Here is a 15,412-nt window from a genome sequence, read left to right on the forward strand (position 1 = left end):
ATTATTGGATTTGGTTTTTGGGAGACATTTTTAGGTGTCTACAAGAACATTTCTTATTGTTCTCTGAACTTGTTATTGAGCAAAATAGAATATAAACGAGCAAATATTAATGAGATTCACATGTAATTCAAGGATCTATAAATACTCAGTATACACAATATGCACAACAATGCATTTTTCTTTTCCAAATATAGGAGCAAGAATAACTCAATCTTACAATAATCAACAGTTATAATGATTCAGATAAAGTTAAAGCTACCAATTCTGTAAAGATTGTTAGTTAAGGAATAAACACAATTGTTCTGAAAAAAACGTGCAAATAGATTATGAGCAAAAATAATAAGCACAAGCCCCGCCCCTTCTTGGGGCCTGTTTTGATTAACTAAACTGAGCTGAACTGAACTTATTGGAGTTGAGCTGAACTGAATATTTTATGAGAGAAGAATATTAAGATAAAAACTGAATTGAACTGAACTAAACTTATTGGAGCTGAACTAAACTGAACAAAACTGATAATAAACTGAAGAGAACAAGCCCTTGGTCTTTTAGTTTCTTGCACACCAACCCCACTCCCTTAGCTTCTTCCACTTCCCTACACATACCTATCGCCCCTGCCCCCTTTCTTCTGCTTGCAATTCTGATTTTAGAAACTGATTTCAGTTCTAATTTTAGATTCTGGAATTTCTCTCTGTGTGTGTGTGTGGGGGGGGGGGGGGTAACAAGTAAGTCTAGGTCTGGGCTGGTGGTGGGGTAAGAGTTGGCGGAGCGGTGATGCTAGGAAAGTGGCAGTGACGATAGGTGAGTGTGGAGTGGCTGGCAGTAGTGAGGGTGGTGGGTTTGGTGGCTGGTAAGGGGAGTTAGTTAGTTTGTTTAGTTAAAAAGTAATGGTTAGCCCAAAAAAAAAAAAAAAAAAAAAAAAATAGCTCACTATACTTAATTATGTAATTCTAGAGTGCCACTATATAGAACCCAAAAAAGTTTGTCTTTCATGTAGAAATTCTAGTTCTTCGAGGCCACCATGTAGAATTTCCCACCATTCATTAAATCAACAAGCATAGCAATCAATTATTTGCTCACTTGACAAATGAGCAAATATTTCCTTACTCATCAATTACATTACATACTACTAAAAGCGAATCTAAAAGGACACTTGTCAATGTGTTATTTAAAAACTATGAGTATAAATCCAAAAACAAATCTGTTTTAAATAGATGGGACACAAAACAAGTAGCTCTAAATGAAAAATTATGAATGATGGGTCGGCTAATTGCGGCATATAAAATTACTACAAGTATAAACAGTCACTGTAATGGATTAAAATTAATGAAATGCGGGAGCAATTAACAAGGGAAATGTTAAACTACTTTGGCATTAGTAGACTTTCCATTGTTGACTAGGGAAGTAAGATTGAAGGTTTAGGCCATCATTGAAACCCCTATATAGGCCATATTCAGAATTCAATAAAAGATGAAAATGTCATCATTTAATTTGAGCAAAGAATAAGTAGCTCATTTAAAGTGATAATAAAAGTCAAGTCCGAAAATGTTAGCTCACGGGTTTGTGACAGGGTAAAGTCGTATCCCCTAATAAAAAATAATTACCTAAATCTCTAACTAAAGTAGATAGGGAAGTAGGGTCGAACTCCACAGGGAAACAGGTCTTTTTAATTCTAATTAATTATTATAATCTAAATTATCTAAGTAACCAATAATTTTAGGTATGAATTCTATACTACGAAGAATAAGTTTAGGGAGAAAAGAAACAATAATAAGGAAGCCTAGGGTCACAGGTTCACCAATAATTAATATTCCGGGATAAAACATAATAATTAATAATTAACATTGCACAAATAACATGATTAACAGGCTCTCGCAATTTATTAATCAACATAGATCTAACAGGCTCTCGCAATTTACTAGATCTAAGTTCCTATTAAAAACAACCTTTAATATTAAATTAACATCTGCTCGATTCATCAATTCAATATTGCTAAACATTCACAATCAAATTACATCTGCTCGATTCATAATCTAATTGCAAAGAATTAAAACAATTCAATAAGAAATTATCATGCAATATCAATAATCAATAATAGCAAATTATCCCTTCATATTAATTATGGATCCCCATAAACCCTAGAATTAAACTACTCATACATAATTGAATATAAAATAAACAAAGCAATTGAAGGAGACATGATGAAAGAAAGAAAATAAATAACTAACTGAGATTAAACCAAGAGTTGTAGAGATAGAAACAAGAGAGAAAATAATACTAAGAATTTAATTAAGGGAGAGAGAGAAAAGTTAGAGAGAGAAAAAAAGAAAAGAAAAATTAGAACTAAAAACTAAAACTAAAACTAAAAGAAAATAAAAACTACATAATCTACCTCCTCCAAACTTACGTACTACCTCCTTATAAATAAGAAAAGTCAAAGCCTCCTAATCCCACTCAAACTAAAAGTATTATCCAAACAATCGTAAGCTGACAAAACCTATCTTAAAAGCTAATACAAGAAGATAATTTTTGCTCCTATTATCTCATCATTCTGCCAACATTTGTAGAATTGTAGACCGACTTAAACAATCAAGCCAAACCCATAAGAAACTGGACCGCTTAAACATCACGCCCCTACACTGATGTGCTTCGTCCGATTGGACTCTTTGTCTTCGGATCTTTAATCTTGTCTTTTATGCAATTGATCTTTAGCTTGTAAATTAATCCTTCCCCAAACTGAGCGCTTAATCACCAAATTAAATTTTCCTAACTCGGCTTTGGGCTTAAAATACTCTTCATTACGTACGATCATCTCTAATATTTTCATAGTGGCTCAATAATCTCTGGAATTGACATAAATATGCAAATTCCTACAAAATAATACCAACTCTACAAAAACACTAGAAAACGTATATTAGTAGTAAAAATAGCTCCGTAGAGCTCAAATAAGCACAAATACCGTGGGACGGGGAATAAAAATATATATAAAATAGACTTATCAGTTTGGTAACAAAGTCATAATTATAACTCAATCTGGTCAAAGGGTAGTAGGTTTCTAGCTTGACATAATTTTCCTTCAAAGAAAATTAATCATAGACGGGATGACACTTTAGGTCAGAAAACATATACCCAAATTAGCCAAAATTGAGCTTAGACACTGTTGCTCATCTCTAGCATATACTTCCTATTCTCCATGTACACCAATTCAGATACAGCTATACTCCTTATTCTCCTTGTACTTGCACCACTGATAGTATCTGGTTATACTTGCACTCCTCGCTGATAGTCTATGAGAAACACGCAAAAGTCATCCACAAGCAACATGCATTCCTAAAATATAGAAGCACACCTTCTAGTGAGCAAATACACAGACTCGAGGGTAGTAAAAGAGCCTTGGAAATGGTGCACCTTCTGCATATCCAGCAGGTCTAGGAAAAGAGCCACTTCCTACATTATAAATTTTCTTTCTCTTCCCTTCCTTTCCTTTCCTTTCATTAACCAAATATTGGAAAATAAAAACACCTTCCTTTCCCTTCTTTCCTTTCCCTTCCCTTCTCTTCCCTTCCTTTCTTTTCCTTTACTTAATATTGAACCAAACAAAACTTAGCATCATTGGGAGCAGATTGGGGGTAAAGGTGAGATTATTTAAAAATAACCCAAAGGTGGGATTATTTTTAACGGACTAACCCAAATGTGGGATTTTCCGGGCAATTTTTCCTTACTTTTATGGTAATTTTTAAACTCAATAACTCTAGCATCCGTCACAAACGAGGAATCTATGGTTTTATATATGTACTCCTCTCAAACCTTCACTTTAAATAATCCTTCACAAGCGAGAAATGATAAGAATTAATCCAAATTCAATAATTCTGCATTGTAAAATGAGATTTGCTAATAAAAATTACCCCATACATATCATGAGGAATTTTAAAGGGAGGAATGTTAGGCATTTAGAAATGCATAACAAAGGGTATTCATGTAATTATGCATATGTACAAACGAATAAATATTCTGATATCATTGGATGATCAAATGGTACCATTGAATATACATTGATACTATATGTGCACATAATGGTATTATATATGCATTAAGTTGTACTAAATTTATACGTAAATAGTACCACTGAGGATTCAATGGTACTATATAAACTTTCAGTGGAACAATCAGCATGTGGTCCCCCATCACGTGATACAATCCGATCAAAAAATAGGTGTGGTCCACCTACATGCCTCTCTCTTCCTATCTCTCTCCTCTTTTCTCTCTCTACCATGTGTTTTTATAATATTTTAATCAATGTTATGCATTAGTAAATGCATAACTTTCCTCCATTTCTAGTTCCTCTACATATCATCGCCCAAATAATGGGGAAAAAAATCATAAGCCTATAGCAAGCACTAATTTTCCAGTAAAGATGAACTTAAACAGACACAAGAACATATATAAGAACGCTAATAGTTTAAAAAGATAGTCTACAACTCTACATATCACAATAGCGAGTTGTATAAACAGAAGAGCGGGAAGGAATATCCTGATCCAAATCTAACAATGAACTCTTTCCAGAAGAAGTACCCTCCTCGCTCTATTACAATCAACATCACAGAAGCTGCTATCTGATTTCAATGTAATACCATACTTGGTTAAGATAACATGTAGCTGTATTCTGTAGATAACCATTACCCCTCTCTCTACCCCTCCCACGTACCTATTTATAGAAAATTTATCCTTTTATTAACCATTACCTCTGTCTTCTCTAGTTCTCTCTCCCTTCTCCTTCCCCCCATCCCCTCCTTAATCCCCCCCTCTTCCCCCTTTTCTCGCTCCCCAGTACCTATTTAGGGGGCGTTTGATTCGTGGATTATAGGTATTAGGTATGAGTTTAGAATGACTAAAACTCATACCATATGTTTGGTTGTCAAAAATATGATTTTTAAACCCATACCTCAAACCCATGAGGTATGGGGTTTAGAAACCTTCAGGGGAAGGTGAGTTTGGCTCACTCCATTCCCTTAGGTATCAAATACTACCTCCGGTTCAATTTAGTTGCAACAATTTCCATTTTGGGGTGGTTCAAATTACTTGCAATAATTTTTTTTTCCTTATTTGGTAACTTTTGGCCTGTAAAATGACATATATGCCCTTACTTTTTTTCTTAAACACCCTTATTAAATTACAAATCTGATTTTATTAGATTAAACCCCAATCTTAATTAATTTAACTCTTATCCCATTTAACATTCTCTCTCCTCCTCCAAACCCATTTTCATGGTAGCTTCATGGTGTTACGAGCGGCGGGGGTTGCAGATCGGCATCGTGGGTTGCAAATTGGCAGATTTAGTTTTTGGTTTTAGATCGGTGGGTTGTTCGTGGTTTCAGATCGTGGGTATGGTTTCAAATCGACGGGTTTGGTTCGTGGTTTCAGATCGGCGGGTTTGATTCGTGGGTATGGTTTCGTGGGTAGATTTCGTTGGTTTGGTGGGTTGGTTTCGTTGGTTCGTGGGTGCTGGGTTCGTGGTGGTGGTGGGCAGCGGGTTGCTGGGTTCATTCGTGGGGTTGCTGGGTTCGTGGGTTGCTGGGTGCGTGGGGTGGTGGCTGTGGTGGTGCATCGATGGTGTTGGGTTCGGTCTAGGTAGTGGTGGATGGTTTCAGTTATGCTGGGTGGGTGGTTTGGGTGATGCTTGGTGGTGTCAGTAGTGGTGGTGGGTTACTGTTTAAATTTAATTAAGGTTTTTTTTTTTTTTTTTTTTTTTTTTTTTTTTTTTTTTTTTTTGGTTGGATTAATAGTTAAGCATATACCCTTATTTTTCCATAATCATGCTTTCAATCTTTTGCCTTGGTTTGCGTAAAGTTGTCCTTTGTTGCAACTAAAATGAACCGGAGGTAGTATATGAAATTAAGGGGATGATATTTCATTCCAAAATTGAACCAAACACATGGTATTAAGTATCAAGTTCCAACCCGATACCACCTTAAGCCTATTCCCTATTTCAAACTTATACCACTCTGCGAACCAAACGCTAGGCCTGTTCACGGATCGGATATCCGATCCGAAATGTGATTTCGGATCGAATATCCGAAGACTCGGATATCAAAAATTGATATCCAAATCCGATTTGAAAAATTCGGATATCCGATATTCGGATATCCAAAATTTTCGGATTGGATGCTTTGGATATCCATTATCCAATATTAAGTAAAACTGTTAAGATTACTTTCTAAATTTCACTAATTTTACCGTTTTTTTATCGCTAAGTTGTACAAAATATTTTAACAAAAATAGTAGTCTTTTTGCAATTAAGATTATCATCAAATATATTAAGAATATTACAATAAGTTAATAATACAGGGTTAGTTTTATATGAACAATTTAAAAATTATATTATTTTAGGCTTTATATTTCGAATATCTTTCGGATATCGGATATCCGAAATTCTGAAAATTAATATCCAAATCCGCATCCGATATCCGCTTTTTCGTATCGGATATCCGATCCGAAATGAAAACTCGGATCGGATATCCAAAAATTCGGATCGGTTGCGGATCGGATTATCGGATAGTTTTGTACAGGCCTACCAAACGCCCCCTTATATAACATTTATCATTGTATAATAGGGTGGGAACTCAGCGGATTAAGAAGCTAATCCAATATGGTAGAGTAGAAATGAAACCTATAGTTCTGATGAATATAGAATACAACACTTAGAGGTATCAAAGAGTACACAACTAGGATATCTAGGCAATTTCAAAATATCAAAACCAATTTTTTTAAGGCATGTGTTTAACTCAAAAAGACACGGAGTTCCTCCTAAGAAATTGGAATCTAACATTACATGCATCAACTGAAAAATATCATAATTTGAAAAAAAGATGCTTATGATACTTTTTACATACATTTCAAAGAGCTAACAAACCATCACAATCTTTTATCCATATTTTGATAATCCTACCAACAACCAATTAACAAAAACACCAACACCGGTTGGAACATAAAGAGAGCATCATAAAACTACAAACTATACACTTAACTGATGAGACATACCAATTAACAAGAAAAATTGTAGCCAATTTATCTTTCACATCATTAACAATATACAAATACTACCTCCGTTACAGGTTATGTGCAACGATTAGACATTTTCCCTCTCTGCTTTATGTCAAATCGTTGCACATAACCTGTAACGGAGGTAGTATTATTTTAATGGAGTTTATGCAATGATACAGACAAAAATGACTCTACTACTGAAATAAGCCAAAAACATTATCTCATATTGCCTACAAAAGTTTATCAGGTGCTTAGGGCACATGATGGCGAATGATCATGCTTTAGGATCTGAATCTGAGCACCAGTATCGCTACGAATGGTTAAATTATCTGACCACCTTTACCAATAATACATCCAATCTGATCAGAAGGGACAAGTAGCCGAGCAATAACATGTCGATTACCTTCAGGTTCAACATCAGCACCTGCATCCTCAGCAATCACTCTGACATGCACCCAAAAGAGTTCATCCTGGCCTGGACAAAACTGAGAATCCATTAAAAGGCACTAGCTTCATCATTTGTAGTAGTGCACTATATATCGTCACAACCCGCTCATCAAATCCTGGCACAATGATCTTTGATTTTGTGTCCAATGACTAGAGCTGTCAAAAGCTGACCCGACCCGAAATACCGACCCTCACCAATATAAAATTTATCATAGTATAATAGGGCAGGAATTCGGCGGATTAAGAAGCTAATCCAATATGATAGAGTAGAGATGAAATCTAAAGTTCTTATGAATATAGATACAACAATTAGAGGTATCAAAGAGCACACAACTAAGATATCTAGGCGTTTTCAGGATATCAAAAAAAAAAAAAAATTAGAGACTTAAAAGTTGACTATTCAATTAAAAAAATACGAAGTTCCTCCTATGGAATTGAAAACTCCCTCAAAAACTTAGATGACCCAAAACGACATTCAGTTTCCAATTTTCCATGCTTAAAGTCCATGCTCAACTAATTGGCTTCTCAAATTGAACATACTACCAGTTAGCAAACAAAACTTTATGTATTATTTTCTATTGATACATAAGTGGAAATGGTAGCCATTCATTGCTCTAGAAAACTATATGAAACAATAGAAGTTTGCTTATGGCACAACAATCATAGGCAAGTTCTACAAGTCATCAAATTTCTTGGAGATGCCTTAAATTTAAAAATTCTACAGAAATATCATGTTATAGGTCCACTTGGTGGCACGGTCCAGCCCATAAAAGTGTACACATGTAGGCCCAAGCCAAGGGAAGAAACAACAGTCAACAAGAAGAAGCAAGGAATAGCCACGGTCAGCAAGGAGGGTCAATGAAAGGGACAGCCGGTTGAGTCAATCACAACAAAGAGCAAGTTGACAAAACTCATTAGGAAAGAATTAAGGAAAGCAAGCAACAAGTCTCATTGATAATTTATGTCCAAGTATGGTTTTGCTATTTTGGCTAAGAGTCACATGTATTCATCTTTAGGTGATTGTTCGTCTTAGATAGCTTTAGTATAAGTATGAGGATGAATATATTAGTAAAGGTATCAAGAAATTGAGTGAATACTTGTGAGATTAGTAGCCTAAAGCTACAAGAGAGTTATATGCTAAAGCTATATTTATCTTCCATTAAATCTGTAATTCTGTCCTGAATCATCAATTAAATTCTCAAGCTTGCTTTAAGCTGAGATTAATTAATATAATCTGGTTGTGCGAAATCCGGTCTATTACATATCACAAAGGTTCAGACAATTGGACAAAAATTATAAAGATTTGAAAACTCAGGGGGAAAAGGAATGACAATTGACAAATACCTCTATTAGTTTCGAGCCACACAGAGAAAAAACCTTCTGAATAAACACAATGGTTCTCGTGTTAAGAACTTCAATTCAGAAAAGAGTTATACAAGAAATCGAATTTGTCTGACAAAATAATTTCTTACTCACAATAAACTCCCTGCATTGACATGCTGCCACTAACCTCTCCCAATTCAAGCACCTCTAATACCACTTTGTATTGTTGTGTTCTCATTAGCTGCTTTCCTTTTGTATATATGCAGCACAAGACCCATCATTATTGCCCAGTCATAATATCATATACAAAATATAAGGTAATTTTGCACATGCAGTTGCTTTTCGACAATTGAAACTAAAGAGAGACTTCCAAATGGTGCATACAGTAGCTTGCAATGCAATAAGCAAACACATACCTTTTATCTGTAAAAACCCATAACAACCTTCTGCACTCTTTGATCCTCAAGCTCAATGTTGTAGTTATCAATAGGTAGCAATCCAACCTGGCCTTCTGCCCTCTTTTATCTTCGACCTCAATGTTGTAGACATCAATAGGTAGAATCCATCAACATGTCTCTTGACAAGCATAGCAACAACCATCCTGGTAAAGTTAAGGAAACATAATTTTCAGGCATTAATTTAAGCAGTAGAGAGACAACAATCAAGCTCAGATGGTGTTCTGTTATAGGAGGCAATAACCAGTCATTCTACTTCAAATTTACATAAAGCAAATTAAGGTAAGTTCAAACAAACGAATGTTAGCAATTGTCTAAAAAGCATAGAGCCCCAAGTGACAATAAAAAAAACTTTGAATTCTTCGAGAATAAGTTGATGATACCACAGGTCCACAATATTATGATCCACAGACAACAGATCACAGACCTTTATAAACCAATTTAGTTCAGAACCAATGCCCCTTATAATCTTATAGCTAGCACAAAACAAACAAAATTAGACCCAAAGCTTTCAGTTATTCTCACTAACATTACTAAAGCACGTCAATGAAGGGAGTTTATTGTGAATAAGAAATTATTCTGTAAGAGGAAAAAATACCTAAAACTTCGAGAATAATGTAAAAGGAAAAAATACTAAGAAAATAAAAAAAATACAAACAAATTTCTTTTAATAAGGGGAAAGAAAATCCTTGATCACCTAAAACATCCACAGAGCAGGCTCCGGAAAGAGCAACCATATACACTTAAAATGCCAAAACACAAACCAATCAAAGACATCAATAACTGACTTTATACAACACTTGAAAAACGTCACAGTGTAATTTTCCAGTGGACAATGAGGATAAAAAAGTGAATACATTTGAAACATACTTCGTACGGTTTATAGAAGGAATCATAAGCGTATGTCATTCCCTGAAGCAAAATAGACCTTTACAGGAGCATCAGATGGGACTTCATCCACCAATAAATGTTTTTTTACCCTTGGTAAAATAAATATATATAAACTCATAGTTTCAGAGCCACGCTCAGCAGAATAAAACCCCTGTCTCTTTCATCAGCATCAATCTCCAGTTGGGAAACCCAATAGCAACCAGAAATCAAGCTTTTTAAAACTGCAATAGCAAGAATACAACAGGAATACACCAATAGGTTAGATCAAAAGAGCAGCAACAAGTTCAAATTTCAACACATTAGATACTCCAACTTCCCAACTCATATAAAATTATGACAATCTGAAACTGAATTATTAAAATAAATATCATGAAACTTGTGATAACCTGCTAAAACAGCAATAAGCGACAAAAATGAACAACTTAAAAAAAGTCTATGAAACCAAAGCAAATTAATCTTCACATAGAATTGCTCCAATTTGAAGAAATCATAGTAACAACAACAAGGTAATTAAGATTGAGATTCGAGGTGGTTAAGATTTGAAGAATAATGCTACTAAGAATATGCAAATAAATACAAAATGAATTGAAGAAAACCTAGATCACTGACCCCATGGTCACAACTTACCAAATGTTGCTCACTCAAAATAAGGAGTCTCTCAATAGCAAGACAATTAGCACCTTCTAATGCTCCTATGCCACATGGCCCCCATTGACCCTGAAACATAACCAATATATTAATAATACAAAAATTTGTAGTTATAATTTACAATTAATCAAAATTTATACTGGACAATAACAAATTATTTCTTAAAAAAATATTGGTAGAAGTGTATCAAAACTTCCCTATATCATTATTAAAATCATCAATCATATCATCCCATTAGAAAACACTTATTTTATTAGAATATTTAACTATATTGTTCATTACTGATACAATTTTGTCGCAGCTTGATAATTAATTCACGCAAAATACAATTTCCAAAGATGAAACAAACTAATTGTGAAATCCAGTGTAACCAAAATAAATAGATCCAATACATCAATATTCAAGCATCATAAACTAACCCAGCAAACCAAATGTTGATACTTGTATATTCCTTATAATGAGTAAACTGATATTGATCGTAAGCAAATAATTAACTCAAACCCAAGTCCCTACAAGATCGAAGATGAATTTCACACAATTCAGTAACTAAAATCATTCAAATTTATATTGGTTGCTTCTAGCATTCTAGTCTAAACCAATTACTCTGTAACACTATTGAGCTATCAAATTAAAGTGCATCTCAAAATTACCTAAGCTATCAAAAATTGCAGGATAACTGGATAAGTACTACTCGAATTAACATTTTAATTATAGGGAAAAAAACGATAAGAAAGAAAAAGAAAAAAGAACCCAAATCCCAAAATAAAATAATCAAAATAATATGAGTATTGGATTAAACATAGATAAACAAAGAACTGAAGGCCTCGCAGTCTTTCCACTGGGGGGAGTACCCGGATCTATCTACACTGTCTCAGCTCGTGCAATCCAATCAACAAACTTCCTAGGAAAGTTTAAGAGCTGACTTGATTTTGCTCTTTAACTTATTGTTAAGAGCAGAAAATATCACTTTGCTTATCACTTCAGTCCCCATTCAAGCTTCCCAATCTTCCCTTGTTAATCTCTACACATATAAAGCAAGAATCGTCGGGAAAATTAGTCAATTAACAGCAAAAAGAACAAATTTAAGCGAAGACCCACATAATAAACAAGGGGGAAAAAACTCAGAAATAGGCACTAACATTCGGACACAAATATATCAGCAAAAAAATGATAAAATTCACCTTCTCTCATTAAGCTGTTCTTCCCAAGCAAATAACTCTCTCTTTACATTCAATTCTCGATTTAATAGCATCAATTTTCTGAAAGATAAAAAACGATCAAATCATCACCAATTTCCTGCAAGCTTATATGATAGCTTAGGTAGTTTTGAGATGCACTTTAATAATAGCTTATTAATCTCAATTCACCAGGTAAAAATCACAAACTGAATACACCAATTTTCACATGTTCCTCTCAGCATATAATTTATTATAAAATATTTTCCTGTAATACACCAACCCATACCACCCATTGTGCACACTTACAGCGGAAGCAACAACAACAGGGCGCAAATACCCAACAACAGCAACATGAGGCAGTACACAACTAAAGCAGCAGGGCAGAACATGGTTTGGCTTTTGAGAGTTCTATTTTGTCTTATTGCGGAAGAAGACAAAAGTAGTTAGTGTAGCAATTAAAGCTTAGTCACATGAGTAGTATTGTATGAAGTTAAATAGCAAGAAGTGAGGAGGAAATAATTCATTCAGAAAGTTGTAATAGCTTAGTTCATTAGCTTAGTGTAAACCTCAAAGTCGTTTGGCTATATCAATATATCTTCAATCATCTTTTACTTTATTTATCTTCTCCTATTTCTTGTCTAAGTACCAACCCAAGTGCGCAGTCCGTTGCATTTCCACTTCATCTAATGCACTAAATCATAGTATTACCTCTGTTACATATTAGTTGCAACTTTTGCCAAAAAGGGTCGCTACACATTAGTTGTAACTTTCCATTTTTTTCCTTTATTAGTAAGTTTTTTTTCAATGAAAGTACAAAATAACCTTAATACAGATATTATAAACACAATTAGTTACCCAAATCAGATTTCATTAAATTCCTAATCTAACTTATTTAACATAATAATGTCACCAAATTAAATCAACAATCATAAAAAATCATTCAACTTCCATCTTCATCTCCCACAAAATAATCAAACCACCATCTTTATCGTTGTCGTCGCTGCATCTACCCATCACCATCTTCAACACCGTCAATGCTTGTCATCATCGTCAAATTCGTCATAGCCTCCTCCTCCATTGTTGTTCCTCCCTTCCCCCCCCCCCCCCCCCCCGCTCTCTCTCTCTCTTTTTTAAAAAAAACAATCGTTTGGATCTGATGGATTGCGAGGTGGGTGGGCTAGTTTGAAGTGGCTCGAGGCAGGTGGATTAGGTCGATTGCAGGTGGTTTTGGTGTGGATCAGGGTGAGTGGGGTAGTTTTGGGGCGATTCAAGGTGAGTGTGGGTGGTTTTGGGGTGAGCGACGGTGGTTGTTCTGGGGTGGTTTTGGCGAAGAGGGTACGGTTTCAAGGTGGTTTAACTTGAGAGGAAGTAGTTTTAAAGTTTTTTGGGTTGAGAGAAGGTGGTTTCTTGGTTGTTCAGGTGGAGAGGGAGTAGTTATGTTAGCTATACAGTTGTCAAACATCAAATAAATCCGTGTCGAGCGCAAAGTTGCAACTAATTCAAAACAGAGGTAGTATATTTTTAGGAGAATTGGCAGACAAGGGTTTTAGATATAGTCAAATAGCTTAGTGCCCTTGATAAATCATGTTTTGTCACTTTCCTATCAACATGGTTATCAACTGTATAGCTAACTAACTAATCACACTATATATGTAATGAATTTCACCATCAATATCATAATTGAGACACAATTACAATAGAACAATGTACTCAATATATGAATCTTCTTCTTGAAATCATACAAAAGTAAGCACAAACCCATATCATACAATACCACAAACTAACTTAAATTGAACTAAAATCATACAAAAACAAAGAAAATCAATACCAGTAGAAAGATGAAAAAAAAAGGAAATTAAAAAGAAAAAGACCTGTTTCTTCTAACCAAGAGGAGCAGGGAGGTCCATCGAAACCTCTTTTCTTGCACAAAACCATTCTTTTCAATTTTACTCATCATTTTAACTGTTATCAGCAAAAAAATCATAGTGTATACCCACTAATTGATTCCATGTAAGAGAAGGATAAAAAAGAATTAGAGGTGAGGATGTCAAAATCACCTCTAATTCTTTTTCATCCTTCTCTTACCAACCATTATTGCAGCTAACCTCTCTCCAACCAATATCAATTAACAAAATAAAACCACATATGCAAATACCAGATACGAAGTAACATAAAAATTAATAAAATTCACCAACGAATAATTCCAATCAATCTAAGTAATACAAAAATGATATGGAAAACCACCTTCGTAAATTCAACAATCCCCGCATTAAAAAAAAGTTACAATCTAAAGATTTCGAACACAAACCCTAAAAAATCAGAGAGAGTAAAGAAAAAAAATAAAGTACCTTGATCGGATTTTTTAATAACACAAACGCGTGTCCTCTTTAATGGTGAAGGAAGTGGACGAGGCGTGATGGGCCGCTACAAAGGACGAAAACAATATAAAAATCAATAATAACAGTATAATAAAAAAAAAAAAGCCCTTTTCTCTATCCCTCTTTCTTCATCAAAAATATCGCTGAAATAATAACATTATAGAATAAAAATATAAAATAAAAAAAGCAGGTATGGGCCTATACTTACTCGGAAGTGGACAGAAGATAGAGAAAGAAACAATACATGATGTGTAGAGACAAGGAGCTGAATGAGTGGAAGAGAGAAAAATGGGAAATGTATCTTGAGGAAGGACAGAGCTGTAATTTCACGCACCAAGGGCAAAACCGAAATTTAACTATTCATAAGCAACAATACCTTGGTTTCTACAGTAACTTTGCTACTCATATTTTAGGATTTGTACTCATATTAGTACAAAATCTCAAAACACAATGAGAACCTAGCACACGGCTTAACTTGTAATTTAAACCACAAATTATCCATCATTGACTATATAAATTAGTACAGAACACAAATTAAAAGCAGTTTAGATCACTTGGTACATAGCCCACTGAGAACAAATCTAAATTAATTATTGAAATGACTATAGTGCACAAATTATCAATTAGTCTATATAACTTATGAGCACTGACAAATTGTTTATTCAAACCCACTACAGAGTACCAATTATCAGCCCCGAAGTTTCACATTATGGACTCTCATTGAACAGGTCTTTGAGGCTCTTGGTAGCTTCTGTAACATCCTGTCTTCAGCGATCCATACTCTCTCTGGCACTACAGAATTAATATAGATGTCCAATTCCTCCAAAACTAATGAGCTTCTAAGAAAATATTTAAATATTTCCCGTTCCCAATCCATACGCCAATAGCACACTACTGTGATTTTTTTTTAGATGACTCACTAAACAAGATGGCATTGTTTGAGTACAACTCCAAGAATTACACTCCCGCTCAGACACCTCCACGTAAATATAATCATACCAAGAATCACTATATGTAATTCCCTGAAAGATGAGAAAGATAAGTCGTAATTGAC

General features: G+C 34.6%; 1 long non-coding RNA gene across 6 annotated transcripts; it reads right to left on the bottom strand.

The window, feature by feature from the left end:
* Positions 1-7,218: 7,218 nt before the first annotated feature.
* On the bottom strand, positions 7,219-15,382 carry LOC145558436 (uncharacterized). 6 transcript variants are annotated; one of them, XR_014092470.1, is made up of 9 exons: positions 15,279-15,382; positions 15,041-15,150; positions 14,329-14,404; positions 11,984-12,061; positions 11,654-11,823; positions 10,782-10,871; positions 10,134-10,375; positions 9,225-9,409; positions 8,804-9,057 (listed from the first exon to the last, which is right to left on the bottom strand). It is a non-coding gene; the product is annotated as an uncharacterized LOC145558436 (long non-coding RNA). The 6 variants fall into 6 exon arrangements; XR_014092471.1 differs by lacking the exons at positions 14,329-14,404; positions 15,041-15,150; positions 15,279-15,382 and adding exons at positions 7,219-7,513; positions 13,852-14,026 and having other exon boundaries at positions 8,830-9,057; XR_014092472.1 differs by lacking the exons at positions 14,329-14,404; positions 15,041-15,150; positions 15,279-15,382 and adding an exon at positions 14,225-14,289.
* Positions 15,383-15,412: the final 30 nt, after the last annotated feature.

This window comes from Chenopodium album, chromosome 9 (assembly GCF_948465745.1).
Source record: "Chenopodium album chromosome 9, dcCheAlbu1.1, whole genome shotgun sequence".
In the NCBI taxonomy this organism is placed as follows: domain Eukaryota; kingdom Viridiplantae; phylum Streptophyta; class Magnoliopsida; order Caryophyllales; family Amaranthaceae; genus Chenopodium; species Chenopodium album.